Below are 27,288 nucleotides of genomic sequence, written 5' to 3' on the forward strand. Positions count from 1 at the left end.
GAAGCAGCGAGTGGGAATAAAAGGATCCTTTTCTGGTTGGCTGCCAGTGACTAATGGTGTTCAGCAGGGGTCGGTGTGGGGACCGCTTCTGTATATCAATGATTTAGATGATGGAAGAGACGGCTTTGTTGCCAAGTTTGCAGGTGATACGAAGATCGGTGGAGGGGCAGGTAGTGTTGAGGAAACAAGAAGGCTGCAGAAAGACTTCAGGCAAATTAGGAGAGTGGGCAAGAAAGTGGCAAATGAAATACAATGTTGGAAAATGTATGGTCATGCACTTTGGTAGAAGAAATAAATGTACAGATTATTTTCTAAATGGGGAGAAAATTCAAAAATCTGAGATGCAAAGGGACTTGGGAGTCCTTGTGCAAAACACCCTAAAGGTTAACTTGCAGGTTGAGCCGGTGGTGAGGAATGCAAAAGCCATGTTAGCATTCATTTCAAGAGGTCTCAAATATAAGAGTAGGGATGTGATGCTGAGGCTTCACCTTGAGTACTGTTAAAGGTTTTGGGCTCCTTATTTAAGAAAAGTTGTGCTGGCATTGGAGAGGGTCCAGAGGTGGTTCACAAGGATGATTCCAGGAATGAAAGGGTTATCATACAAGGAACATTTGATAGCTCTGGGTTTGTACTCGTTGGAATTTAGAAGGATGAGGGTAATCTCATTGAAAGCTTTCGAATGTTGAAATGCCTAGTCAGAATAGATGTTTCCCAAGGTGGGGGAGTCTGGGACAAGAGGGCACTGCCTCAGGACAGAGGGGTGTCGATTTAAAACAGAGATGCGGAGACATTTCTTTAGCCAGAGGGTGGTGAATTTGTGGAATTTATTACCACAGGCAGCTGTGGAAGCTAGGTCATTTGATGTATTTAAGGCAGAGCTTGATAAATTCTTGATTGGCCTTGGCATCAAAGGTTACAGGGAGAAGGCCAGGGAATGGGGCTGAGGAGGGGGAGAAGAGGATCAGACGTGATTGAAAGGTGGAACAGACTCAATAGGCCAAATGGCCTAATTCTGCTCCTATGTCTCAGGGTTTTATTTCGCTCCTGTAACAACAATAGGGGAGACTCAACAGCTCGCTGTTTAGATGCTACAATCTGCCTGCAGTTATCAGAATCAGATGAAAGGCTTGACATTGGAGGCACGAGAGACTGTAGATACTGGAATCTGAAGCAACAGACGATCTGCTGAAGAGACTCAGCAGGTCGAGCAGGGTCTGTGGGTGGGGTTGTTGGATAGATGGTGGGGAAGGGAACTGTCTGATCACAGAATATAAAACGGTACATCATGGTGTGCACCCTCTGGCTCATGATCAATCTAATCCATCCCTCAAACGTAGCTCGTATTGCTCCAATTTTCCTACAGCCCTGTGCCTATCTAAGTCTTTTAAATGTCTCAGCTGAATCAGTCTTTACCATTATCCCCAGCAGTGCACTCTAGGTGACCACTGCTCTGTGTTTAAAAAAAAACTACCTCTGACATCTCTCCTAAACATTTCTTCAATCAGCTTAAAAGGAAGATTGAGGAGGAATTTCTTTAGCCAGGTAGTGGTGAATCTGTGAAATTTATTGCCACAGGCAGCTGTGGCAACCAGGTCATTGGGTATATTGAAGGCAGAGGTTGATATGTACTTGAGTAGTCAGGGCATGAAGGGATAGGGGGAGAAGGCAGGAGATTGGTGCTGAGAGGGAAATGGATCAGCCATGATGAAATGGTGAAGCAGACTTGATGGGCTAAATGTCCTAATTCTGCACCTATATCTTATGGTTTTATAATTTCTAATTGGATTTGTGGTGATACACAGTAAGGAAAGAGGCACGGTAAATGGTAGGATGCCGAGGACTGCTTAGGGGTGTATATCAATAGTGATTTGAATGGTCAGCTTCATTCAGGAGGTGAAGTCCTGATTCCGCAACCTACAGACTCAATTTCAAGAACTCTTTACAACTCATGTTCTCAGTACACATTGAGTACCCCTAATCTGAAAATCCAAAATCCGAAAATCTCTGAAATCTGGATTTTATTTTGAACGCTGACATGACGTCACAAATGGAAAATTTCACAAAGCAACTGGAAGGTCCCCAGGTTACTGTGTTCCACAGACACTTCTGACGAGGTGACTCACATATGTAACAAACAAAAGTTAATGAAAAATAGAAAAACACTGCATACAGTGAAAAATGGAGATCTTGATTGTGTAATGAATGAGTGGATTCGTCAGCAGTGAGCATTTGCAGCTTAACTATGCTGATCATGAAGCAAAGATCTAACACAAGATCTAAATTGAAGGTAATTGCGAATATTCAGAAATCTTAGAAAAGATACAGCACTAAATTTTTAAAGATTTGTGGTGATTACGTGCTGATCGTGAAGCAGCAGAGAAATTTGTATAGTTTGCAAAGAAGGTCACTGATGAAAATCTAACAGCAGAACCAGTCTACAATGCCAATTATTTTTATACCTTACCTAATAAATCCTAAAAAAAAGTAAAGTATAAATATAGTGTACTGTAACCTTTTAATGAAAACTTGACATGGTAAATGGAGACTTGTTTGTTGTTCAGTAGCTGATTCAGGTATTCATTCTCCCTATGCTGCTTTTGTAACCTTGCATACATTATATTTTCATTATATTGATGGTATGGAATAGTTTTTACTGTCAAGTATGAATGTGTGATGAACAAGTGTAACACAAAGCCTGCTTACCGGTAGTGCATAAATTCAGTGTTGGAAATGATGGCGACCCCAAGCTATCTGATTATATATTCCAAAATTCAAAATCCGAAACACTTCCAGCCTAAAGCATTTTAGATAAGGGGTATTCAACCTCTGTAACTTTTGTACTTGCACATTTTGCCTTCTTTTGCATCTTGGTTGTTTGCCTGTCTCAGTCTTTTTATGTACAGTTTGACATAAAATTGAATTTCGTTTTTCCCTGTGAATGCCTGAAAGAAAAATAATCTCAAGGTTTTTGTATGTATATCGTGGACATGTTCGTTGGGGGTCTGAACGGTCCTATAATTTTTAAAATTTATTTATTGAGATGGAACAGGCCCTTCCAGCCCTTCGAACCATGCCGACCAGCAATCCCCCGATTTAAAGATAGCTTCATCACGGAGCTATTCATAATGAACAATTAACCTGCCAACTGGTACGTCTTTGGACTGTGGGAGGAAACTGGAGCACCGGGAGGATACCCATGTGGTCACGAGGAGAATGTGCAAACTCCTTACAGGCAGCAGCAAGAATTGAACCCGAGTTGCTGGTTCAATTGCATTGAGCGGTACAGCACCCGTGCTGTCTCATATCTTATTTGCTGTGTTCTGTTTTCTGCTGTGCTGTTGTGGCTGGTGGTGAAATGCTGATCTTATGCAGCCAAAATTGTACCATCCTCACTCTTGTACACCCTCCTTACGAGAGACTTGTTCATTCATTATGCGTGTTGTTTTATGACATCATAATCATGTGCCATGCCATACGACGTGGGTGATCATGGTCTTTCCATGACCATGATTGTTCTTGGCAAATTTTTCTACAGAAGTAATTTGCCATTGCTGCCTTCTTCTGGGCAGTGTCTGTACAAGATGGGTAACCCCAGCCATTATCAATATTCTTCAGAGATTGTCTGCCTGGCATCAGTGGTCACATAACCAGGACTTGTGATATGCACCGGCTGCTCGTATGACCAAACACCACCTGTTTCCATGGCTTGACGTGACCCTGATGGTGGGAGGAGCTAAGCAGGTGTTACACCTTGCCCGACGGTGACCTGCAGGTTAGCAGAGAGTAGGAGTGCCTTACACCTCCTTTGGTAGTGAAGTATCTCCAACCCGCCATCCATCACTAAAATACATGAGTTATCAGGAAGTTGTGAAACATACTGTAAAAATGTAAGTTTGTGTCGTGGTTAGAACAACACTTTACAGTACCTGTTGTTGCCTTTAAGGAGTTTGTATGTTCTGCCCATGACAACCTGGATTTCCTCTGGGTGTTCCGGTTTCCTCCCACATTCCAAAGCCCTACTGGTTGGTAGGTTAATTGGTCATTATAAATTGTCCTGTGTTAGGCTGGGGTTAAATTAGGGGGTTGCTGGATGGCACGGCCCAAAGGGTCAGAAAGGTCTATTCCACGTTGTATCTCAATAAATAAAAGTTCTGTCCTTCCAATTAGTGACGTTGTGGTTATCATGTCATTATTACAGCAGCAGCAGCCTGGGTTCAATTCCTGCCGCTGTCTGTATGTTCTCCCCGTGATTGCGTGGGCTCCGGTTTCCTCTCACATTCCTAAGATGTGAGGGTTAGTAGGTCAGTCAGTCACGAGTGTATTGGGAGGCCAGGTTCATGGGCCGGAAGGGCCTGTAACTGCTGTGTCTCTTAACTAAAACTGTTACAAAGCAAGTGCAAGAATTCCAGTGTTACACTCAGTGTCCTTATTTATCAATTTAATTTCAGAGGCAATATTCAAGTCTTATTGTGCAAATGGAATTGTATATTTGTACCCTTACGCATTTTCAGTTCACTTATGGTGTCGGTATCTTGTATCAGTTGTTTTCTTTTTGTTTGTTCCCTTGTTTTGCTGTGCACTTTTGATATCTGTTGATTAGTTTATAAATGCTTTCTGTTAGAAACAATGGGGATTCTGACAGCTAGCTAAACTGGTCAAGGTGTTTGGTTTAGACGCCAGGTAGTTTTGTTTTCTTCACCATCCCATGTGATGTGAAGGTCTAGTCACTTATGGACAAAGCTGCTTTGACTGTTGTTAAGGAGGGACATAACAGTGTCCAAGAGTGGCGTCAGTAAACTGTGCCCATAGAGTCATAACAACATGGACACAGGCTGTTCAGCCCAGCAAGTTCAATCTTACCCATTAAGTACCTACTTGCACGAATTCTCCCTATGGTCCCATCAAATTTAAGTCCCAATTCCTCACTCTCCCTCCAGCCCCAAACAGGAGCACCTCCTGAGAAAAACCACATGACTGGAGGGAGAATATGCAAACTGAACACACACATACAGACTCTCACTCTTTCTTTCTCACTCCCTCCCCCCTCTCCCCCTTATCCCTTCCCTCCCCCTACCCTCCCTATCTCTCACTCACTGTCTCTCACTCTTCTGTGCCCCCACCCTCATTAACTCTCTCTGCTCTCTCTCATTTTCTCTCACTCCCTCCCTCTCACCCCCTCTCTCCCCCTCACCCCCTCTCTCATGCTATCTCTCACACTTTCAGTCTCATACACGCTCTCGTGCATACTCGCTCACTCTCCCTCTCCCCTCTCTCCCTCTCCCCCTCTCCCCCTCCCTCTCCCCCTCCCTCCCCCTCCCTCTCCCCCTCCCTCCTCCTCCCTCTCTCTCTGTCTCACTCTGTCTTGCGCTGTCACTCTGTCTCTCTCATTCACTTTCCCCTCATTCTCTCTCTTGCGCACACACTCACACTCTCTCGCTCGCTCAGTCACACACATATACACACACACAACTAGTTGCAGACATACATACACACGCATGTACACACTCTGATGCATGCACTGACTAACACTCACACAAAGATGCAGATACACACACACACAAATAAACAGATGCATGTACATACATACCCATGGTCAGATCTGTGGTACTGTGAGACAATGACTCTACCAGCTGCGTCACCAAGACACAGGCCTCCCTGTCTCCTTTCTGACTCATAGTATCTTAGGTTTATTTTCTTGAGGGGATGGGTGGAGAGGGGACAGTAACTTTCTCACAGTTGGATCCTGCCAATTATCTCTGAAACAAATAATTTTTTAGTTACCACTGACACCCTCCTCCAATAAATTTCTTTCCTACTTTAATTTGTAATAACTGACAAAAATATTTACTTGATGGGCCTGCTCTATCATTGTTCTCCTTTTCCCCTGAGGGATGTAATTCACTCTTTAAATATTTTAACCAATTAATGTCTGAGCATAAAGTGATTAACACGTCTTCCAAACAAAATGGGAGTGGAATGAAGAACGAAAAAAATATCCACTACAAATCAAAGCAAAAAGTATTTGTTTCAGTATCTGTGCCTACGAGGCGGCCTACAGGGACGAGGTCCAGCACCTGGCCGCGTGGTGTGCTGACAACAACCTGGCCCTTAACACCCAGAAGACCAAGGAGGTCATTGTGGACTTAAGGCATGCTAGGAGCGACACTCATGTCCCTATCTACATCAATGGAGCTGTAGTGAAGCGTGTATCAAGCTTCAAATTCCTTGGTGTCCACATTTCCGAGGATCTCACCTGGTCCCTGAATTCCTCCATCCTGATCAAAAAGGCGCAACAGCACCTTTATTTCCTGAGGAGCATCAAGAAAGCTCACCTCTGTCCCAGGATACTGACGGACTTTTACCGCAGTACCATTGAGAGCATACTCACCAACTGCATCTCAGTGTGGTATGGCAATCGTCCTGTAAAGCACTCCAGCATGTGGTGAAAACTGCCCAGCAGATTATCGGCACCCAATTGCCCACCATTGAGAATATCTACCATAAACGCTGCCTGGGCAGGGCGAAAAGCATTATCAAGGATGCATCTCACCCTAACCATGGACCCTTTACTCTCCTCCCATCCGGTAGGCGCTACAGGAGCCTCCGTTCCCGCACCAGCAGGCTCAGGAAGAGCTTCTTCCCTGAGGCTGTGACCCTGCTGAACCTCACATCACAGCGCTAAGCAGTATTGCACCCATATTGTACTGTCTCAGTACTTTTATATTTGTGTGCTGTAGCACTTTTTATTCGCAGTTATTTTGTAAATAATTTTGTATTTCTGGTTAGATGCTAACTGCATTTCATTGGGCACAATGTCAATAAAGTTGAATCTAATCTAATATAGCTTTGTAGTAGAAGATAGTTGCAAGATTCAAGATTGGCGATTGTTTAATGTCATTTCCAGTACACAAGTGTAAAGGAGAACAAAATAATTGTTACTCGATCTGATGCAGCACAAAGAAAACACAATAAGAAAAAGAACATAATAAATATAAATACATGAGATAGCTTGTATAAATGGACTTGATTGTATGTCCATAAAGTGACACTAGGCACAGGACTGTCTGTACAGAAGGTGGTTAAGGATATGGAGGGGTGCTTTAGTGGGTGGAGGTGTTGATCAGCCTTACTGCTTGGGGAAAGTAATTGTTTTTGAGTCTTGTGGTCCTGGCGTGAATGCTACGTAGCCTCCTCCACGATGGGAGTGGGACAAACAGTCCGTGAGCAGGGTGGGTGGGATCCTTCAAGAAGTTTAAGAGACTACTAGACAGGTATATGGAGGAATTTAAGGTAGGGGGTTATAAGGGAGGCAGGGTTTGAGGGTTGGCACAACATTGTGGGCCGAAGGGCCTGTACTGTGCTGTACTGTTCTATGTTCTATGTTACTGGTTGATAACATTCAGGCCCCAGAATCGATAGATCTGAACAAAATCCAGGTGTGGGCAGATAAATGGAAGATGAAATTTAATGTAAGTAAATGTAAAGTATTACATATAGGAGTATAAATATTAGATTTAAATATACAATAGGGTATCTTAGGTTAGAAACTGCACTGTATGAGAAAGATTTGGGTGTTCTGGTAGACTTATCACTATCAACATCTAGACAATGTGATTAAGAAGGCTAATAGAATGTTGGGCTATATAAGGCGCTCAGTTGAGTTCAAGTCTAGAGACGTTCTCCTTAAGCTGTGTTATGTGCTTGTGAGGCCACATCTTGAGTACTGTGTCCAATTTTGGTCTCCATAGTATGTGAGGGATGTGAAGACACTAGAGAGTTCAGTAAAGGACAACTAGACTCAGTCCAGCTCTACAGGGTATGAGCGATGAAGAAAGATTTAAAGAATTAAATCTTTTTAGCCTAAGTAGACATAGACTGAGAGGAGACTGGATAGAAGTGTTCAAAATCATTAAGGGTATAAATAAGGTGGATGCACGATGCTGCTTCAAAATTAATCCATCAACAAGGACATGGAACCTTAGGTGGAGACTGGTTAAAGGGAGATTTCAGACTTACATCAGGAAGCATTTCTTTACAGAGCAAGTTGCGGACACATGGAACAAACTACCTAGTTGTGTAGTTGAGAGTTGTTCTTTAGAGACTTTCAAATCTAAACTCGATAGTTATTTCAGCAGTCTGTGTGAATAAGAATTTGGCAAGCTTTATTGGGCTGGATGGCCTATTCTTGTGAAAAACATTCTCATGTTCTAATGTTACCCAGCTCCTTTCTGTATATACATCATTGATGGTGGGCAGGCTGGTGCCAGTGATGCTTTGGGCAGTTGTGACTCACCTTTGTGGAGCCTTCCTGTCTGCCGCAGAGCAGTTTCTGTACCGTGCAGTGATGCACTTTATCAGGATGCTCCCTGCTGTGCATCTGTAGAAGGACCTGAATACCCCTAGATGCTGGATTATCCTATATTCAGTGTGAATAATGTGAATAATTATATGTAATGGACACATAATCAAAGGGGTCAAAACAGTGAACCTATCTCAATGAATCGTATTTAGTTTGAACTGCTGGTTTCTGAAGTGGCAGAGGGAGAAATTCCTCCTCTTCTCTGTTCTCAAGGGCCTCCCCTCTATTCTGTAGCTGTGCCCTCTAGTCCAAGACCCCTCCACCATAGTGAACATCCTCTACACATCCACTCCAGAGTGGACATTAAATGCTCTGCGATTGACTGGTAAGCCATAGTCAGCATCTGCCAGGAGAGGAAGATCCTGCCTGACTAACCTCTACCATTTCCTTTGAGGATTTGCCTTGCCAAGTGGAGTGCAGGAAACACCCACTGCTTGCTGCAGCTACGTTTCACAAGTCTGCTAGTTAGCCACACATCTGTCAAGATTCTGGACAGATGTTGTGAATTGCTGAGAAATTGACTCCGGAGTCAATTGCAGCCAATACTTGGGAGGACAATGATCAGATTAGCGTTCTGGCCCAATGTCCCCGGTTGACATCATTTCTGTTTTTAATTTGCATCAGTGAGTATTTTTTTTCATAACATTGCATAAAGCGGTTCAATAAGCAGATGAACTGCGAGCAGCCCAAACTCAGGAGTATAATGACACAAATTGAAAATGACAAAAAAAGGACTTTGAGAATGGTAGCACATGGTATTGTGGTGGTTAGCACACACTTTACCAGTGACCTGGGTTCAATTCCCATCACATGATAGTGTAGTGGTTAGCACAACGCTTTACAGTACCAGTGACCCGGGTTCAATTCCCATCGCACGGTAGTGTAGTGGTTAGCACAACGCTTTACAGTACCAGTGACCCGGGTTCAATTCCCATCACAGGGTAGTGTAGTGGTTAGCACAACGCTTGACAGTACCAGCGACCCGGGTTCAATTCCCGCCGCTGCCTGCAAGGAGTTTGCATGTTCTTCCTGTGACCATGTGGTTTTCCTCCGGGTGCTCCGGTTTCCTCCGATAGTCCAAAGACTTACGGGTTGGTAGGTTAATTGGTCATTGTAAATTGTCCCGTCATTAGACTGGTGCTGGCATCGGATTGCGGGGCAGTGCGGCTTGAAGAACTGGAAAGGCCTGTTCTGTGCTATATCTAATAAATAAATAAAGTCAAGTCACATCTGTGGGGAGAAAGCAGTCAGTGTTTTGGTACAGGAACCTTTCCTCGGAACTGATCTTTCCTCAGATTTTTTTCTGATTCCGGCGTCTGTAGTTTTATTTGCTTTCTACTTTACAAGAATACTGTGATAATGGCAGGTACTCTTCTTCCTCCCTTATCCTAATTTTTTTCCCTCTCCTCTCTCACTTCTCTCTGTCTGTCTCTCTATCTCTCTGTGTGTGTGTCTCTCTCTCTTATATATATATATATATAAAATAAATAAAAGACCATAAGAGATAAGAGCAAATTAGGCCATTCGGTCCATCGAGTCTGCTCTGCCATTCCATCATGGCTGATCCCAGATCCCACTCAACCCCATACACCTTCCTTCTCACCATATCCTTTGCTGCCCTGACCGATTAGGAAAATATCAGCTTCCATCTTAAATATAACCAAGGACTTGGCCTCCACCACTGTCTGTGGCAGAACATTCTACAGATTCACTACTCTCTGGCTAAAAAAAACTCCTCTTTACCTCTGTTCTAAAAGGTCTGCCCTCAATTTTGAGGTTGAACTTTCTAGTTCTGGATACCCCCAGAATAGGAAACATCCTCACCACATCCAACTTATCTAGTCCTTTCAACCGTCGGTAGGTTTTAATGAGATACCGCCACCCCGCATTCTTCTAAATACCAGTAAGTACAGGCCCAAAGTTGCCAAACGCTCCACATGTGTTAAATTCTTCATTCTCGGAATCATTCTCATGAGCCTCCTGTAGACTTTCTTTGTTGATAACACATCTTTTCTGAGATATGGGGTCCAAAATTGTTGACAGTACACCAAGTGTGGCCTGACTGGTGTATTATAAAGTTTCAGCATTATCTTATTGCTTTTATATTTTATTCCCCTTGAAATAAATGCCAACATTGTATTTGCCTTCTTTACCACAGACTCAACATATAAATTAACCTTTTGGGAGTCTTGCACAAGGACTCCTAAGTCCCTCTGCACCTCTGATGTTTGAACCTTCTCTACATTCAGATAATAGTCACACTATTGGTCCTTTTACCAAAATGCATTTTCATACATTTCCCAACACTTTATTCCATCTGCCACTTCTTTGCCCATTCTTCCAATTTGTCTAAGTCCTGTAGTAAAGGCATTGCTTCCTCAGCAGTACTTACTCCTCCACCTATCTTTGTATCATCCACAAAGTTTGCCACAAAGCCTTCAATTCCATTATCCAAATCATTGTCAAACAATGTGAAAAGTGGCAGTCTCATTATTGACCCCTGAGGAACACCTCTAGTCACTTGCAGCCAACCAGAAAAGGCCCCTTTATTCCCACTTGCTGCCTCCTGCCTGTCAGCCATTCCTCTATCCATGCCAGTATCTTTCCTGTAACGCCATGGGATTTTATCTTGTTAAGCAGCCTTGTGTGTGGCTCCTTATCAAATGCCTTTTGAAAATCCAAATAAATGATATCCACTGCTTCTCCTTCGCCCCCCCCCTGCTCGTTACTTCCTCGAACAACTCTAACCGATTTGTCAGGCAAGATTTCCCTTCACAGAAACCATGCTGACTTTCACATATTTTATCATTACTCTCCAAGTACCCCAGAACCTCATCCTTAATAATAGACTCCAACACTTTCCCAACCACTGACTGACCAGAATCAAGTGACTCTTGAAAGATCATGACCAATGCATCCATTATCTCTTCAGAAACCTTTCTCAGGGATGTGTGGTCCATCTGGTGTGTGTGTGTGTGTATATGTATATATATATATATATATAACATCTCGTTATTACCTGTCCCGTAATTAGGCTAGGATTAAATCAGGGGATTGCAGGCTGACATGGTATGTCCTGTATTTTAATAAATATAATCTTGTTATTATTATTCAATAAATATAATTACTGACGGAAAATTTGAAGTTTGGATACAGGCATATCAGAATCAGGTTTATTATCACCGGCATGTGACGTGAAATTTGTTAACTTAGCAGCAGCAGTTCAATGCAATACGTAATCTAGCAGAGAGAAAAAAAAATAAAATATAATAAATTAATAATAAATAAGTAAACCAATTACAGTATGTGTATATTGAATAAATTTTTTAAAACGTGCAAAAACTGGAATACTGTATATTAAAAACAGAAGTGAGGTAGGATCCAAAGATTCACTGTCCATTTGGGAATCAGATGACAGAGGGGAAGAAGCTGTTCCTGAATCACTGAGGGTGTGCCTTCAGGGTTCTGTACCTCCTACCTGATGGTAACAGTGAGAAAAGGGCATGCCCTAGGTTAATGGTCACCAACCTTTTTAAGCCCAAGATCCCCTACCTTGGCTATGGTCAAAGGCGAGATCGACCCCTCAGATCGATTAGTTACACGCATGCGCACCGGGGCAGAAGAGACCGGAAGTAAAACCCCGCAACCCGGAAGTAGAAATAATGTATCAACACCAGGGGTACATACCCTTTTTTGCACCGCGGACCGGTTTAATATTGACAATATTCTTGCCGACCGGCCGACGGTGGGGTGGGGGAGGTGTTAAACACAACGGGAATACAGCGATACTTGAAGCAGGTTTCTTATGCCCAGTCTATTCTGCAATGTAGTTTTAGCGGCTCTCGGCACTTAGCTTCTGTCCCCCTTGCCTACGTTTTTTCCATTAAAAAAACTCAGCGGGTTTGTCTTTAATTGCGGGGTGCTTGGACTCAGGGTACCGAAGCAGTTTTGAGGGCATCATTGCCTCATTAGACAGCCTCCGCCCGCCCGCTGCCTTGGCCAGGTGCGGTTGGTCGTGGGTGGGGTGAGAGGACAAGGTCAGGGCCGGAGGTCCCTGTACCGGGGCCACGGCGGTTCCAGTCCGGAGAGAGCTACCGAGCGAGGAGTGCCACAAGGCACCCGCCCGCCCCTCTTGTAGGGTCAATCAGCCGACAAAAGTTTGTTTCAGTAGATCGCAGCGGGGTAGCTGCTCTGATACTTACGGAACCCTGAGCCCGAATTAGATCATCTGCGAATATTTTAGCACCAGGTTCCCCACGAACATTCGGTGTGGTGAACAGGTTTAGAGGCAGCGCCCATCTGTCCGCGCTCCGGGCCAGTAGCATCTGCGGTTCTTGCCGGCTGCCCAAGGCGAACCAGTGATCCCTGGCGTGAGAGTATCACTGCGTCTAGGCGACTGATGATCTCGCATGGGTTCAAGTTCAACAGTGGGTGAGACAGGGAATGAGGAAAGGTGCAGCTGACTCATATTGTTTCCTCGCGGCCTGGTGGTTGGGGACCACTAAAGTACACTGTGTAAGTACAAAGTACACTACAGATGCTGTGGTCAGATCAGCATGTACAAACAAGCTGGATGAACTCAGCAGTCAGCAGGTTGACTGCTCATTTCAATGGATGCTGCCCGACCTGCTGAGTTCATCCAGCTTGTTTGTACGTGTTGAATTACACTGTGTAGTGCGGGGAGCTACAAGCATGCGCACTGAGCAGAAAGAACAGAACTGAAACCTGCAACCCGGAAACAATCTCTCAACAGTATTTGTGTATTTATTTTTGATTTTTTTTCGGGATCTACTGGGGAAGTCTCAAAGATCGACCAGTCGATCGTGTTCGACGGTTTGGTGACCACTACCCTAGGTGCTGGAAGTCCTTAATAATGGACGCTGCCTTTCTGAGACACCGCTCCCTGAAGATGTCTTGGGTACTTTGTGGACTAGTACGCAAGATAGAGCTGACTAAATTTACAACTCTCTGCAGCTTCATTCAGTCCTGTGCAGTAACCCCCCACCCCCATACCAGTCAGTGATGCAGCCTGTCAGAATGCTCTCCATGGTACATCTATAGAAGTTTTTTGAGTGTATTTGTTGATATGCCAAATCTCTGCAAACTCCTAATGAAGTATAGCTGCTGTCTTGCCTTCTTTATAACTTCATCGATATGCTGGGACCAGGTTAGATCCTCAGAGATCTTGACATCCAGGAACTTGAAGCTGCTCACTCTCTCCACTTCTGATCCCTCTATGAGGATTGGTATGTGTTCCTTCGTTTCACCCATCCTGAAGTCCACAATCAGCTCTTTCATCTTACTGATGTTGAGTGCCAGGTTGTTGCTGCGGCACCACTCCACTAGTTGGCATATCTCACTCCTGTACGCCCTCTAGTCACCACCTGAGATTCTACCAACAATGTCATCAGCAAATTTGTAGATGGTATTTGAGCTATGCCTAGCCACACAGTCATATACATAGAGAGAGTAGAGCAGTGGGCTAAGCACATACCCCCGAGGCGCGCAAGTGTCGATTGTCAGCAAGGAGGATATGTTATCACCAATCCGCACAGGTTGTGCTCTTCCGGTTAGGAAGTCGAGGATCCAATTGCAGAGGGAGGTACAGAGGCCCAGGTTCTATAACTTCTCAATCAGGATTGTGGGAATGATGGTATTAAATGCTGAGCTACAGTCGATGAACAGCTTTGGGCACCCCTGGTCAAAATTTCTGTTACTGTGAATAGTTAAGTGAGTTGGAGATGAACTGATCTCCAAAAGTCATAAAATTAAAGATGAAACATTCTTTTCAACATTTTAAGCAAAAATTAGTGTATTATTTTTGTTTTGTACAATTTTAGACTGGAAAAAAAAGGAAAGGAGCACCATGCAAAAGTTAGGGCACCCCAAGAGATTTGAGCTCTCAGATAACTTCTACCGAAGTCTCAGACCTTAATTAGTATGTTAGGGCTATGGCTTGTTCACAGTCATCATTAGGAAAAGCTAGGTGATGCAAATTTCAACACTTTATAAATACCCTCAAACCTTGTCCCAACAATCAGCAGCCATGGGCTCCTCTAAGCAGCTGCCTAGCACTCTGAAAATTAAAATAAATGATGCCCAGAAAGCAGGAGAAGTCTATCAGAAGATAGCAAAGCGTTTTCAGGTAGCCGTTTCCTCAGTTCGTAATGTAATTAAGAAATGTCAGTTAACAGGAACGGTGGAGGTCAAGTTGAGGTCTGGAAGACCAAGAAAACTTTCCGAGAGAACTGCTCGTAGGATTGCTAGAAAGGCAAATCAAAACTCCCATTTGACTGCAAAAGACCTTCAGGAAGATTTAGCAGACTCTGGAGAGGTGGTGCACTGTTCTACTGTGCAACGACACCTGCACAAATATGACCTTCATGGAAGAGTCATCAGAAGAAAACCTTTTCTGCATCCTCATCACAAAATTCAGTGTCAGAAGTTTACAAAGGACCATCTAAACAAGCCTGATGCAGTTTGGAAACAAGCCCTGTGGACTGATGAAGTTAAAATAGAACTTTTTGGCCACATTGAGCAAAGGTATTTTTGGGGAAAAAAGGGTGCAGAATTTCATGAACAGAACACCTCTCCCAACTGTTAAGCACCGTGGTGGATCAATCATGCTTTGGGCTTGTTTTGCAGCCAGTGGCATGGGGAGCATTTCATTGGTAGAGGGAAGAATAAATTCAATTAAATAGTAGCAAATTCTGGAAGCAAACATTACACCGTCTGTAAAAAAAGCTGAAGATGAAAAGAGCAAACACGAGGAAATCTGCAGATGCTGGAAATTCAAGCAACACACACAAAATGCTAATGGAACACAACAGGCCAGGCAGCATCTATAGGGAGAAGCGCTGTCGACGTTTCGGGCCGAGACCCTTCGTCAGGACTAACTGAAAGGAAAGATACGAAGAGATTTGAAAGTATGAGGGAGAGGGGAAAATGCGAAAAGATAGAAGACCGGAGGGGGTGGGGTGAAGCTGAAAGCCAGACAGGTGATTGGCAAAAGGGATACAGAGCTAGAGAAGGGAAAGGATCATGGGACGGGAGGCCTAAGGAGAAAGAAAGGGGGAGGGGAGCACCAGAGGGAGATGGAGAACAGGCAGAGTGATGGGCTGAGAGAGAAAAAAAACTAAATATATCAGGGATGGGGTAAGAAGGGGAGGGGCATTAACGGAAATTAGAGAAGTCAATGTTCATGCCATCAGATTGGAGGCTACCCAGCTGGTATACAAGGTGTTGTTCCTCCAACCTGAGTGTGGCTTCATCTTGACAGTAGAGGAGGCCATGGATAGACATATCAGAATGGGAATGGGACGTGGAATTAAAGTGTGTAGCCACTGGGAGATCCTGCTTTCTCTGGTGGACAGAGCGTAGGTGTTCAGTGAAACGGTCTCCCAGTCTGCGTCGGGTCTCACCAATATATAAAAGGCCACACCGGAAGCACTGGACGCAGTATACCACACCAGCTGACTCACAGGTGAAGTGTTGCCTCAACTGGAAGGACTGTCTGGGGCCCTAAGTGTAAGGGCAGGTGTAGCACTTGTTCCACTTGCAAGGATAAGTGCCAGGAGGAAGATCGGTGGGAAGGGATGGGGGGGACGAGTGGACAAGGGCGTCGCGAAGGGGGCGATCCCTGCGGAAAGCAGAAAGGTGGGGGAGGGAACGATGTGTTTGGTAGTGGGATCCCGTTGGAGGTGGCGGAAGTTACGGAGAATTAGACGTTGGACCTGGAGGCTGGTGGGGTGGTAGGTGAGGACAAGGGGAACCCTATCCCGAGTGGGGTGGCGGGCAGATGGGATGAGGGCAGATGTGCGGGAAATGGGAGAGATGCGTTTGAGAGCAGAGTTGATGGTGGAAGAAGGGAAGCCCCTTTGTTTAAAAAAGGAAGACATCTCCTTCATCCTGGAATGAAAAGCCTCATCCTGAGAGCAGATACGGCGGAGACAGAGGAATTGTGAGAAGGGGATGGCATTTTTGCAAGGGACAGGGTGGGAAGAGGAATAGTCCAGGTAGCTGTGAGAGTCTGTAGGCTTATAGTAAATATCAGTAGATAGGCCGTCTCCAGAGATGGAGGCAGAAAGATCAAGAAAGGGAAGGGAGGTGTCAGAAATAGACCAGGTAAATTTGAGGGCAGGGTGAAAGTTGGAGATAAAGTTAATGAAGTCAACGAGCTCAGCATGCATGCAGGAGGCAGCGCCAATGCAGTCGTCGAAAAGAGAATGGCTTCTACAACAGGATAATGATCCTAAACACATCTCAAAATCCAGAATGGACTACCTCAAGAGGCACAAGATGAAGGTTTTGCCATGGCCCTCACAGCCCTAAACATCATCTGTGGAAAATCTGTGGATAGACCTTAAAAGAGAGTGCATGCAAGACGCCCAGGAATCTCACAGAACTAGAAGCCTTTTGCAAGGAAGATTGGGCGAAAATCCCCTAAACAAGAATTTAAAAACTCTTAGCTGGCTACAGAAAGCGTTTACAAGCTGTGATACTTGCCAAAGGGGGTGTTCTCTAAGTACTAACCATACAGGGTGCTCAAACTTTTGCTTCAGGCCCTTTTCCTTTTTTGTTATTTTGAAACTGTAAAATATGGAAATAAAAAAGTAATCTTGCTTAAAATATTAAAGAAATGTGTCATCTTTAACTTTAAACCTTTTGAAAATCAAGTAATCTTTTACTTTCTTTTACTCGCTTATTCACAGTAACAGAAATTTTGACCAGGTGTGCCCAAACTTTTGTATGCCACTGTAGGTTTTTGTGTTGACCAGGTGGTCTAAAGCCGTGTGGAGAGCCATTGAGATTGCGTCTGCTGTTGCTGAGGCAGGAGTTCAGTCTAGTCATGACCAACTTCTCAAAGCATTTCTGTTGATGTGAGTGCTACCAGGCGATAGCCATTAAGGCAGCCCACATTATTCTTCTTTGGCACTGGTATAATTGTTGCCTTTTTGAAGCAAGTGGGAACTTCCGCCCATAGCAGTGAGAGATTGAAAATGTCACTTTTGCATTTTCATAACAAATTTTGAATTTGGTGAATTTCGATTTACTAGGATGTTACCTGGGTTTCAGCACTTAAGTTACAGAGAAAGGTTGAACAAGTTAGGTCTCTATTCATTGGAGCGTAGAAGGTTGAGGGGGGATTTGATCGAGGTATTTAAAATTTTGAGAGGGATAGATAGAGTTGACGTGAATAGGCTGTTTCCATTGAGAGTGGGAAGATTCAAACGAGAGGTCATGATTTGAGAGTTAGGGGGCAAAAGTTTAAGGGAAACACGAGGGGGTATTTCTTTACTCAGAGAGTGATAGCTGTGTGGAATGAGCTTCCTGTAAAAGTAGTAGAGGCCAGTTCAGTTGTGTCATTTAAGGTAAAATTGGATAGGTATATGGACAGGAAAGGAGTGGAGGGTTATGGGTTGAGTGCGGCTAGGTGGGACTAGGTGAGATTAAGAGTTCGGCACGGACTAGGAGGGCTGAGATGGCCTGTTTCCGTGCTGTGATTGTTATATGGTTATATGGTTATAAAGAACAGCAGTCAACAGCAGGTAAAAATGTTGAATAGCAAAGTCAATGTCTAACAATTTCATATCCCAGATATAGGAGCTAATTAGGCCATTTGGCCCATCGAGTCTTCTTTTGACAGGAAGAAAATGATTAAGGCTATGAGGATGAAGATGTGCTTGGAGAATTTTGGGCCTTGCAATTGCAGCTTACAATTCGTGGAATATTTGTTTTTAATTCAGGGAAGTATGCCAAGACGCAGACCTGTACTTCAATAGAACACTAAGAAAGAGAAAGCAAAGTTAAAGTCTTAAGCGCACTGATACTGCAGATGCACACACACGCATAATACTGGAGCAAATCGTACACGGCACCTATGAAGGGGAATCAACAGTTGACATTTCAGGCTGAGACCCTTACAGGCGTTCCCAACCTTTTTTTTTATGTCATGGATCCCTGTTTGGGAACCCCTGCTTTTTCAGGACTCTGATGAAGGATCTCAGCCTGAAAAGTGGACTGTTTATTTTCCTCCAGAGAGCAGAATCAGGTTCAATATTACTGGCATATGTCATGAAATTTGATGTATGGGTTCATGAGTGTTTATGGGTTCAATGTCTTTCAGAAATCAGATGGCAAAGGTTTCACCGATCTCCTTGTAGTTTGTGCACCCTCCTCTCCACCTACTTCTCCCTTCCTTTCCTGTCCTGATGAAGGGTCTCAGCCTGAAACATCAACTGTTTATTCCTCTCATTAGATGCTGCCTGACCTGCTGAGTTCCTCCAGCATTTTGTGTGTGTTGCTCTGGATTTCCAGCATCTGCAGAATCTCTGTGGTAGTCTAGAGTGCATTGAGACTGGGTCTGTTGCAAATTCACTGGTTAACTTTGCAACCTCCATGTCATTATGAAGCAGATACAAGCTGAAGACAGTTGAGAAACCTTTTATTGCTACCGTCAAGGATGAGAATCAGAATCGGATTTAATATCACCAGCATATCACTTGTGTTTGTGATAGCAGTATAATGTGATACTTACTACTAGGAAAAAACCTATGAATTACAGAAAATATATGTTTTTCTTCTCTAGATAGCCACAGAACAAAGAAAACCATGGAAGTCAGTTCAAAGAGAAACAGTAAACTCAATCCCTCGCATAAAAAAGAATGGCAATATGAATGTTGACCCCCAAGTGCCCTTCCCCCTGCACAAAACACAATGAGAATATTGGCCCTCAAACCCCCTCCCCTCACAAGAAATACAACAAGAATATTGGCTCCCAAATTCCCCTCCCCGGCACAAGAAACTAACAAAAAGACTAGAGCATGAAGTCAATGGCACCTGACTAGCTGAGTTCTTCCAGCATTTGGTGTGTGTTGTACAAAGTTAAAATCATGTTTACTGTCAAAGGCACAAGTATACACACAGGTGTAATCAAAAACCTGAAGCAGCATTGTATAAGCTGCATTCACAAGAAAAAAATTACAAATTATACACAATTTTTACACGAAAGGACACAACTAGAACAAAAAAATAAAGTCAACCTCAGCTTAAAATATTCAAAGTGGTCCAAATGCTGCTCAACATTAGTGATTAAGGTTTTGCCAGTTGGTTCAAGAACGAGAGAGGACCAAATATTTGGTTGATTGTGAAGACGGCGAGGCTGATAAAGGGTTTCCAGGAACAGGTGTAGAAAGTTCTGGATTGAAGAGAGGAACTTCATTATTGGAGAAAAGAGAGTTCAAATTTCAAAGTTAATTTGTTGTCGAAGTATACGTGTGTCACCATATACAGCCCCAAGATTCATTTTCTTGCGACCATACTCAATAACAGAACCAATGGAAGCCTGCACCAACTTGGGCATTCAACCAGCGCGCAAAAGATAACAAACTGGAGTTTGAACTTTTGGAGGGGATGGTGGGAACAAGAACTTTAAGTACACAGAGATACTTTTGACATTGAATGCTAAAGTGTCTTTGTGCTGGAAAAAAAAAGATATTGATGGGTTGGGATGTATTAGGATGACAGCAGCCAAGTTTGGGCTGTGCTAAAGTTATGGAAGGAAGAGAGATATACCCAGGCATGAGGGCTGTTTTAATCTGCCAGCTACTCAAGATTCTAGGTTATTTTTGTAATTGGTTTATTATTGTCAGATGTATCAAGATACAGTGAAAAGCTTGGCTTGCAAGCTGTTTATACAGATCATATTATCACACAGTGCATTTAACAATGTTGAATAAATATAAAACTACTGACTTACATGTGATGTATAAATCGAGACAGGGCATGGCTGTCAGAGGCATCTCTCCCTCCCTCCCGCCCTCATCCTCTCTCCCTGGTGCCATGATGAAATGTTGGAGCAGACTCGATGAGCCAAATGGCCTAATTCTGCTCCTATATCTTATGGTCTTGTGAATCATTCTATATCTGTGTGCAACAGTATGGTCAGAAGTGGAGGACCTTCATTGCTGCCCTAAATGCCAGTGGTGTAATGGGCAGGAAAAATGCTGCCCTTGAGCCTGGTGGGATGTGCTTTCAGGCTTTTGTATCTTCTGCCCGATGAGAGAGGGGAGAAGGGGCCATGTCCAGGGTGGGTGGGGTCTGTGATTAATGCTGGCTGCTTTAGTAGCAGAGGACAGGAAATGAAAATGCTTGAGTGGCAGAGCTGGGATCTGTCTTTCCAATTGTCAAAGTTAATAGTGCTTTTTTTTTGATGAAATGAGTTTAGAAGCTGACCCCAAACTAGTTGTACCCATTCACTTTAATATGAAGTGTCCTTGTGGCAGTTATCACAGTTATTTCTTTCTGTAAAGGGGGTTAAGTCCACAGATTATTTGAGAATCTATCCACTTGTATTTTATGTGATCTCAATGTGGACTATTTGACAACAACATCTCTAATTTACTTGTTGGAACTAGAAAGGAAATATGCAAATCCCAGCTTGTCCATCCGTGCATCTGAAGGAGGTAATTCTCCAAGCCTGTCTGAAGTGCTGGTGAAACAATGTTTGGAGTTTTACCTCCAATTTCTCCGTGCCTCTTCAGGAACATTTTTTGCTATATTCCAAAAATAGTTAACTTAAAAACATCAAACTCCAAACTGTATACTTGGAGCTTCTCAGTAAAAAATCTAATGACATATGCCAGAAATATAAAACCCAATTCTGATTCTGATAATATTTTGAGTTCCATTCTGGTGTGTTTTATTTCAGAATCAGAATATGGTTTAACATCATCGGGGTTTGTTGCTATGCAGCAGCAGTGGAATTAAAACCTGTGAATTACAGTTAAATAGGTTAAATAAGTTAAATAGGTGGTGCAAAAGGGGAGGAAAATGTCAATAAATGGTATTTATTTAAGGAAATATTTTAGTTAAGAGTTAAGTCAACTTATGTTTGATGTTTATACAGGGTAATGAAATTGAAGTAAATAAGTAAATCATAGCAACATCTACACACATACACACACACTTGCCTGTTAAAATTTACCGTCTTCCAGTTTGCTTCCCTGACCTGTACATCACATGGAACTAAAGGAATCAATCAGCCGCCAAAAAGAGCATTTTGCAAGTGGCTTCATGAATTCTTAAAGGAGCATGAGGGAGAGAAGATTCTGCCCAATTGAAATTTAATGCTGATGTGGAGTTTATCAGTGGGGAAAAAAAAATATTTTCTCCCAAGTAAAACCTTAGAGGTGCTCTTTTGGGGTTTCTTGCTTAAAGCAAAGGGAAGAAAAAAACATCAGCTCTGAATCGAAAAGTATTGATGACGGTGAAGTGAGAAGAAAGAGCTCTGTGAGGTAGGGTGAGTGGGTTGGGAACAGTAAGTTTGTGCAGAACCCTTTATAATTTTCCAGAACTTTCTTTTCATCTTGTGACAGAATTTAAACGTAATCAGACTGAGGTAAAGTCAGAAATATAAGCAAAGGTAAACAGAATTATCAGGATTCAAAGGTTCATAGTATCAGAGAATGTATTCAGTATACAGTCTGAAATTCGTAGTCATCACAGACATTCACAAAATGAGAAACCCCTAGAATGAATGATAGAAACTGTAGTAATGTCACCGGAGAGATGCTGAAGCTAGTGTATATAGAAGTGTTTTATTCAACAGAACAAACAGCAGACGTCATATTGAAACCTTTTTGACCCAATATTACATGGCATTTTATATGCTAAAAGATCAAAGGATAATTCTATAGTAACAATGTATCTACAATGCTTCCTTTGAATTACATATAACGTTCACACCACCTTCAAGTTTATCAGCATCGTCTGTTTTTTCAATTGCCTGCTGTTCGCAGCTCTAGCCATTATTGTCCAGGGCTATATTTTATATTTAAAGTACAGTCCACATTCAGGTCTAAAGATTGGTTGTGGAAGGTAATATTTTGCTGTACAATCTAACTCCAGAATATGCCCTAACAGAAACATTGAAACCCTGAAGCTCACCCTTCCCCCCTCCCCACTCTTTGCACAAGCAAAAATGTGCAAAATTATGAGTTTAGGTAGATATAAAATTATGAGTGGTATAGATAGATATTCCAAACTATGAGGGGTATAGATAGGGTAAATACAAGTAGGCTTTTTCCTCTGAGGTTGGGTGAGACTAGAACTAAAAGTCATAGATTAAGGGTAGAAGGTGACGTGCTTAAGGGCAACATTCACCCTGAGCAGGGGTTTCCATGCATTTTTTATGCTGCAGACCCCCAGCATTAACCAAGGGGTATGTGGATGCCGGTGGATGTGGTTCAAAGGTAACATTTAAGAGAAATTTTCATGAGTACATGGATGGGAGGGGAATGGAGGGATACAGTCCAGGGGCAAGTTGATGGGATGAGGCAGAATAATCAGACTAGATGGGCTGAAGGTTGTTCCTCTACCACACCATGGCTCTGTGAATTTGCCAAACTGAAATTAAAATGACAGGTGGAACTGCATATAATTCATGCAAGGCTATTAGTTTGAAGATTATTTTCTCCCTTGCAAAGAAGGCAAGACAGCAGCTTTATTTCATCAAGGGTTTGAGGAGATTTGGTTTGTCACCCAAAACACTTAAAAACTTCCACAGACGTATTGTGCAGAGCGTTCTGACTGGCTGCAGCACCATCTGGTACAGGGGCAGGGAGAGGGTTCTGCTCAGGATTGAAAGAAACTATAGAAACTTGTAACATGAGTCAACTCCATCATGGGTACAAGCCTCAGTAGTATCCAAGGCATCTTTAAGGAGCAATGCCTCAAAAGGCAGCATCCATCATTAAGGACCCATCATGCAGGACATGTCCTCTTCTGAATGCTACCATCAGGGAGGAGGTACAGAAGCCCAAAGGCACACACTCAGCAATTCAGGAACAGCTTCTTTCCCTCTGCCATCCAATTTCTAAATGAATATTGAATCCATGAACACTACCTCACTTTAAAAAAATTTCTCTTTTGCACTACTATTTCTAATTTAACTATTTTATATATTTACTGTAATTGACGTATTTATTTCTTCTCTATATTATTGTGTATTGCATTGTGCAGCTGCTGCAAAGTTAACAAATTTCATGACGTTTGGTGATGATATTAAACCTGATTGATTCTGATGTTGACAATAATTTTGATTGAATCTCGACAAGGTGTCATGTCTCACTAAAGGTTTGAAGAAAGCATTGCACAGGCAGTCAGATCACCTTCAGAAAATCTCTCCTTGGACTTGCAGACAAACTGCTAGCATGGTTCCTGTCTTGTTCGGAGCAGACCCACCCAGGTCTTTCAGCTTATTCCTCCCTCTCAGATGCTTATTGACCTGTTGTGTGTATTGCACCCAGTTCTTGCAAACTATTCCAATTATAAGATCTTGGCATCACTAAGAAAGCCAGCATTTATAATTTATGTCTCTCAAAGGCCAGAATTTAGACCCATTGAGAAATGCACTCAGTGGCCACTCTGTCAGCTGTACACCTGCTTGTTAATGCAAATGTCTCGCCAACCAATCATGTGGCAGCAACTCAATGCATAAAAGCATTCGGACATGGTCAAGAGGTTCATTTGTTATTCAGACCAAACATCAGAACGGGGAAGAAATGTGATCTAAGTGACTATGCAATGATTATTGGTGCCAGACGGGGTGGTTTGAGTATCTCAGAAACTGTTGACCTCCTGGGATTTTCACACACAATAGTCTCTAGAGTTTACAGAGAATGGTGCAAAAAACAAAAAACATCCAGTGAGTGGCCGAGGAGAATGACGAGACTGACAGGAAAGTGACAGTAACTCAAGTAACCACGTGTTAGAACTGTGGTGCACAGAAGAGCATCTCTGATTGCACTAGAGCAGCAGAAGGCTGTAAACAAAAACTTACTGGCAGCTTTATTTGGTACCAGAGATACCTAATAATAATTGCCACTGAGTGTAGATGTGGTTGGAAGTCAGAGGGGAACCTGTAAGTGGTGATGTTCCTGCTGACGTTGGCATTCGGAGGTGCTGCAGGAGGGCTGGTGAAAACACAATCTAGGTGACAAGTCCTGTCGGTGGAGAGGGTGGATTTTAAGAAAGATTGGTGGGGAATTAAACAAGCAGGCTGCTCTGTCAGCGATGATGTGCTCCTTGAAGATTATTAGAGCCGCACTGGTGAGTATGCCTGCTTGTGCTGGTAGATGGTGGAAAGGCCCTGGGAGCAGAGTTGCTCGACGCAGGATGCTCGGCCTCTGTCTTGGCATCACTGTGTCTGCATGCTGGGTCTAATTGTGAGCCTGGTGGTAGATCCAGCACAAAAACCTACTGAGGTAGTGTTCATGGGTTCAGTATCCATTCACAAATCAGATGGCAGAAGGGACGAAGCTGCTTTTGAAACATTGAGTGTGTGTCTTCAGGCTCCTGTACCTTCTCTTGGATAATTGCAATGAGAAGAGGGCATGTCCTGGGTGATGGGGGCCCTTAATGATGGATGCTGCCTTTTTGAAACATCACTTTTTGAAGGTGTCCTCAGTGCTGGGGAGGCTAGTGTTCATAATGGAGCTGACTGCATTTACAACTTTCTGCAGCTTTTTCTGATCTGTGCAGTAGCCCCCTCCATACCATACGGTATTATCCATCTGTTTATCCCTTTGATCCAATTGCTGAAAACCCAGAGAGTAGTGTGTGAGTGGAACATAATCAGAATCAGGTTTATTATCACTGGCATGTGATGTGAAATTTGTTAACTTAACAATGGCAGTTCAAGGCCGGGGTGGTGGTAGAGACAGGTACGCTAAGGATGTTTAAAAGACTCTTAGACAGGCACATGGATGAAAGAAAAAAGGAGGGCTATGTGGGAGGGAGGGAAGGGTTAGATTGATTTTGGAGTAGGTTAAAAGATGGACACAACATTGTATGCCAAAGGCCCTGTACTGAACAGTACTATTCTGTCTGGTTGCGATAAACCACCGAGTGATGGTAAAAAACTAGAGTGAATCACCGGGGTCTCCCTCCCTCTCTCTATGACATTTACTGGCAGTGTTGCAGACAAAGGGCCTGAAGCATTGCTGAGAACCCCTATCGCCCATCCCACAATCTCTTTGACCCACTACCATCAGGAAGGAGGTACAGGAGCATCAGGACTTACGACTGCCAGGCTGGAAAACAGCTTCTTCCCTCAGGCTGTGAAACCTGTAAACACCCTGTCACCACCGAGCTCTCATCACTAAGACACCGAGCTATTTACTGTTTACCTGTGCTGCACACTACATGCATTTTGAATTATATGTTATGATAATATGATATTTTGCATTCTGTGTGTGATATGTTTTGTGAGTACACCACGATCTGGAGGAAAGTTTTTAAATGTTTGCTTGTATATACAAACAGATGATAATAAACTTGAACTTGATCTTAAACAGAGATTTTGAGAAAGTCATTTCCTGTTGACTTCCCAGTAGTTCTTCCTCAGCAGAACAGTTTGACCAGCTGCTGTTGTCAGGCTTCATATAAACTGTGGCGAGAGAGACGGCATTGCTATGAAATCAATTCATAGCAAGTGTTTTTGGATGTGCCGAGGGCATTAACAGTGTCCCAACCATAGATCAATATCATTGAGCAAGGTGTCCATGGACCGCAGGTTCGGAACCCCTGATTGAGGGATGATGAAGCAATTCCATGTTATTAATGAGATTTGCCATGGTAGTGTAGCGGTTAGTGTGATGTTATTCTAGCTGGGGGTGCCAGAGTTCAGAGTTCAGTTCTGATGCCCTCTGTAAGAAGTTTTTATGTTCCTCCTGGTGACCATGTGGGTGTCCTCAAACATAATTCTGCCCAAATAAACTCATGTGACCAATCAACTTAAAATCCGTATGTCTGTGGGATGTGGGAGGAAACTGGAGTATTCGGAGAAAACTCACATGGTCGTGGGGAGAACATACAAAGTCAGTACAAAGTCAGGAATTGAACCCTGGCTGCTGGTGGTGTATTAGAGTTATGCTAACCACTACACCACCCTAAAACCTGCCTCTTTCAGCTCGGGGCATCAAGGTTTGGACTTTATTTCTGGCGTCTTCTGTAGGTAGGTTTGTATGTTCCTGTTCGTGTGTGTGTGTTTCCTCCCACAGTCCGAAGATGTACCGGTTAGTAGGTTGATTGGTCCTGTGATTAGGCTATAGGGTTAAATCAGTGGGTTCTTGGATTGTGTGGCTGACTGGGCCAGAATGGCCTGTTCCACACTGTATCTCAATAAACTGCTCACTCTGTGAAGTGGCCGTGTTCAAATTCGACTAATGTCACTGTGCCAGACGTCACCGACGTTTGAGTTTGCTCCCCATGTTCTGTGACTAGAGACTCACAAGTAGTTCAGAGTTGTGAAGTCTTTTGGGATGTCCTAAAAGGTTTGTCCACAATACTATACAAATGCAAGCCTTTCTGGAATACGTACATTCTCTCCACATGTTGTGTGGTTGTCCATCATGTTCAACAATAACAGGAGTCCTGTGCTGGAGAGTTTTTAAAGTGCCATTATACTGGGGCAGTTCCACTCTCTCAACCTCAGAAATCCAGGTTCAGTGCTACGAACAAGTGTCACAAACTGGGGTCTTCCTTGATTGCAGTGGATGACTTTGACATCTTTTATTCCTCATCATGTCCTTCATTCTCCACAGAGTGTTGCAGAACTGCCTTCCTCACTGGATCTGACTGTAGATCCCACCCATCCAGTCCACTAGAGCTGACTTCGCATGCCAGGACAGGCGTGTCCCTATCTCACAGGGGTATAAGGCTGCCATCTACCCTTGCCTGTTGAAGTGGTGTACCAGGTGTACCAGGGTGTGGCAACTGTCACAACTACCTGGAGCCACAGGAAAGCTGAGTGTTCGGTGGGGACCAAAGGTGAGTGAGCTGCCCCAGAACGAACAGGACGAGCCGCTTCACCAGAGGAGAAAGATCCCTCCCTAAAAAAAGTTGATCTTTTGCCCCAGAGAGATGAT

General features: G+C 43.4%; 1 protein-coding gene across 6 annotated transcripts in view; it reads left to right on the forward strand.

The window, feature by feature from the left end:
- The window catches only part of hic2 (hypermethylated in cancer 2), a 185,878-nt gene that overhangs the window by 90,636 nt on the left and 67,954 nt on the right, over positions 1-27,288 (forward strand). The window contains exon 1 of one of the 6 annotated variants that reach the window (XM_073051862.1): positions 26,981-27,190. The exons of the other annotated variants lie outside the window; for them this stretch is intronic. The gene's annotated coding sequence lies outside the window, so the exon portion shown is untranslated. Of the gene's footprint in view, positions 1-26,980; positions 27,191-27,288 lie in introns of those variants that run through there. 6 annotated transcript variants of the gene reach the window in all.

The sequence above is a fragment of the Hemitrygon akajei genome, chromosome 7 (genome assembly GCF_048418815.1).
Source record: "Hemitrygon akajei chromosome 7, sHemAka1.3, whole genome shotgun sequence".
In the NCBI taxonomy this organism is placed as follows: Eukaryota; Metazoa; Chordata; class Chondrichthyes; order Myliobatiformes; family Dasyatidae; genus Hemitrygon; species Hemitrygon akajei.